Raw genomic sequence first — 4,063 nt, 5'->3', positions numbered from 1 at the left:
AATGAGCCCCTCCCTGTGCATGGAGGAGTGATGTGATTTATCTGAGATCATGAGACATCTGCATTTGAGCTGGGAACAGAGCCCAGATCATGTGAGCGTTAGAAACGTTTGCTTTAACCCTGCAGCTCTTCCCTTTCACTTAGTGGAAGCTTTGGGTTGCTCCAGCATCATTGCATTAAATCAATCTGTCACAAGACCAGAGCAGAACAGGTTGCAGAGGTGGTAGATTTCCTGTCCTTGAACACATTCAAGGCCAGGTTGGAAGGGTCACTGAGATGCAGTTGAAGATGTCCCTGCTCATTGTGGGGGGCTGGACTAGATGGTCTTTAAAGGTCCCTTCCAACCCAAACCATTCCATGGAAGTGAAGGCTGAGATGCTCTGCCCTGACCTGAGGCTGTGGCACTGCTGAGGTGATGCCAGGCCTTCAGAAAATGAGAAGCAGCCACCAAATAATGCAGCAGCGAAGATAGGAACGCTCCTGCCACTGAGCCAGAAAAAAGACAGCACAAACCATAGCATGAGAGTTCCCATCAGGGCTTAAAGCTTCCCACTGCACTGCCCCTGTGCAGTGCAACACAGCTGAATGCTGCAGGCTGTGCTCCAGTTTTGGGCTGGGAGGTGTTCCTAGGAAACAAGGAAGACATGCAATAGAGTGGATGCTTTGTGTTTCTCAGGTACCTGTAGGATTTGGTGACTCTCAGACAGTGCTTCCAACTCTCAGAAGGAAAAGAGACGCTGAGAGCATTTTCCACATCCCCCAAACACTCTCTCATTTGAGATGGTTCCTCAGCAAATACAGAGGTGACGGTTCAAATAAAGAATTAGCAAGACGTGGGTGCCTTGGGTGGGTGTTTAGCTCTAGCACAGGATTTCTGACTGATCCTGACAAAGATGTCTTTTATCAATTTGCCAGGAGGAACTGGCAATGTTGAGAAAGGCAAGTTTATTTTTGAAAGCAACTTAAGCCATAAGAGCATGCACCCATCGTGACTTTTCCTAATTTATTGAAATGTAAATGGGCATTTTTCAAGTGGTTTGTCAGGCAATAAATAAACCCCCTCTTATCCATAAGACCCCTCCCTACCAATTCAAGCAAGATTAGTGCAAAAAAAAAAATTATGGAGAACTGCAGATGTTTTAAAATAAACCTGGCTGGTTTATTTTATACTGGCACAACCCTTTTCACATCTAAAATCACTTCAATACTTGTGGACGTCTGAAATACCTCCCCGAAGCAGAAGCTCAGATGAAATCTGAGGCCAACTGAAACATTGGGGTTTGTTATACCAGGAAAACTACTATCTCTTGGTTTGATGTATCATGCTCTGGGGTTTGTTTGGGGTCTTTCTGGTGACCCAGAAAGGTGCAAAGCTGAACTGAAACCAGCTCTTCAGGACATCTGTGTTCCTTGTGTTGACATTTCCACTTTCTCATCCGCAAAACCTGATTTTAACGGATCGATTCTTCTGGCACACAGACAATGCAGTACTCAGGAGTCCAAGTCCTGTTGCATAATCCTTTCACTGCAATTAAGAATGCTTTGCTTCCCTGGAACAACTCAGCATTTCCAGGAAGAAATCTCAATCTCGTTTTAACCATTTCCTTTAAAAAGATATGCATGAATCCCAGGAGGATAAAACATTTGCCTCACATGGCTTTGTGGGACTGCACAGAATGAAACCCCAGCTGCCAACTTATATTCACAGCCAGAGAGGCTCTGGGACATGCAGATCCCTGCAGCGCAGCCCCTGGGCTGGAATGTTGGGATGAGCTGCAATGAATCCCACCCTGGCTTCACGTGCTGTGGCCTGACCAGGTGGATGTGCCATCAGTCATACACCCTCCATGGATGTATCCCATCCCATCCCATCCCATCCCATCCCATCCCATCCCATCCCATCCCATCCCATCCTGTCCACAAACCAGCAGAGACTCATTTCCCTTAAATAGCTTAATGTGGAAACAGTTTGATATGACAGATGTTGGCAGGAAACAGAAAAAAAAAAAACAACCAAACAAACCAAATTAATTTCAGTTCCTTGAATTTGAAGCACCGGAAGGGAGAGACTGGTTTCAGCATAGACAGAGAGGGGGAGGGTGCTGGGCAGAGGGGGCACTCCCTGCCACTGCACAGGGGGAAGGCAGCAGTGAGCCAGGCCCATCTCCTGCCTCTCTGGTGCCCCCTCCCTAAGCACCAGCACCACCAGCAACCTGGGCAAGCCAACATGAGGCACAGGGAAGAGAAATAGCAGCTCCATCGTGGGCTTCTGGAAAGGATGATCATTACTAAGCAAGGAGGAGGTTCTTGGGGTGCTGGGAATGGGGGCACAGCGGGGGAACGCAGTTAGGCTGGACGCAGTTAGGCTTGACGTGGCTGGAGCTTCAGCTGCAAGAGCTGTTTGTGGAAGCCAGAGCAACACCTACGAAACCTCTACAAGTGAAAGGTAAAGCTGAGAGCCTGTAAAAGCACTGCCTGGGAAGGACTTGGCCTCAAGGGGCCAACACAGAGACTTGAAGCCACTCAGTGGCAAAAAGTTGGATCGAGGTAAAGGGGTAGATCCACCACATGCTTTGTGTCACCCAATTGCTGCTGGCCTGCTCAGCTGGAGCACGTGTGGGCATTATCTCTGTCTCTGATGGAGGAAGATGAGCTTGTAGTGATCTGGCTGTACCAGAGATAACTGAGCAAACCTGCAGCCCAGTGCGTGGAGTGGATGCATCAGCATCTTAAAAGAGCTGTTTCAGCAACTCTTTCCTGTCCAGAGCCCTGGACCAGCCCCAAAACATGAGGCAAAGCACAAAAGCTGCTGCCTGAGCTTCAGTTAATGTAAAATTACACAACTTTGTCCCCAGTGCTGATGTTTATGCAAAGGGGGGATGAAACAGGCCCTCCCTGCTGCTGCCCCTCACTGGGCACCAGTCTGAATCCAAACTCAAAGTCCTGCCTGCACTTTGCAAAAGCAGTAATTCAGATTCTGCTGTGTTTCTGCTCCTGTAGAAATTCAGTTCTATAGCTTTAGCCAAAATTAATGAAGATCCATTAAGTTGCAGTTGATTCCTGTGGCAGGCTGAGGGCACTGACCTAGTTTGTAGCATTATTAAATTCAGGATGCCACTGGACTAAAAGACATCTCAAATTCTGCATCTTCCACAAGTAAACCCAGGTTCCCTGGCAGAGCAAAAATGATATAACAGAAAGCAGAAGAACCCTCTATCCAAGTGTTTTACAGAGCACTGATTTACTCTTTTCCAAGGGATGGCCCAGGGATTTTTCTGCAGAGCTGTTGTACTGCCAGCATATGATTTGCTCTACTTGCCCTTTTGGTTTTAGTGTCCCATTAATAATACACCTCGCATTTACTGCAGTTTGTGTTACTGTTCCACTGTCACTTCTTGACCACTCATTATTCTCTCTGTAGTGCTAGGCAAGGCTCCAAAACCCAAACAACAGCAGCAGTGTTGCTACAGACCAAACCACAGCCCCATCAGACTCAAGGCAGCTCCACTGAGGGGGATCATTTATCTTCCCAGAGCTGGCAGGGCACGCTGCACCTAGGAAAACAGGAACAGCTCTACATCCTCTCCATCAATACATCAGACCTAAGACTTTTCCAGGGCAATCTGGACAGTCAGCTCTTTTGAGGGATCTAAGCCAGAAGACTGTAAAACATCATTAATGAGCAGCTTGCTTAATCCTGGCTCTGCTGTAACAGAAGCAGGAACAGGCTGTTGGGCTGGCCCTGGCTGACAGCTCAGGCCTCCGTGGAGGATGTGCTCAGGATGCCTCCCTGATCACCTCTGCACTCCCTGATCAACTTTGCATTCTGAAAACAGCTGCTGAGCTGCCCCTTGACCCTGCAGCCAGCAGAGCTCTGTAAGTGCCTTCATTTCCCACCCTACAGCCCTCTGAGCACCCATTATACACCCCTGTATGCCTCCAGCTCAGCATCCAGGCTTGGACGTTGCAGTACTGGTGTCCACTTCCCACTGGGAGCATCTTCAGGCCTCACCAAACCTGTGTTGCTCTGTAAATCAGAATGGATATAGAAAGGCAGTGCTGAA

Source organism: Empidonax traillii, unplaced genomic scaffold, assembly GCF_003031625.1.
Source record: "Empidonax traillii isolate 1590-97213 ecotype Southwest subspecies unplaced genomic scaffold, ASM303162v1 scaffold175:size1888319, whole genome shotgun sequence".
Taxonomy (NCBI): Eukaryota; Metazoa; Chordata; class Aves; order Passeriformes; family Tyrannidae; genus Empidonax; species Empidonax traillii.
The sequence above is the reverse complement of the archived record's forward strand: the minus strand, read 5'-3'. Positions refer to the sequence as shown.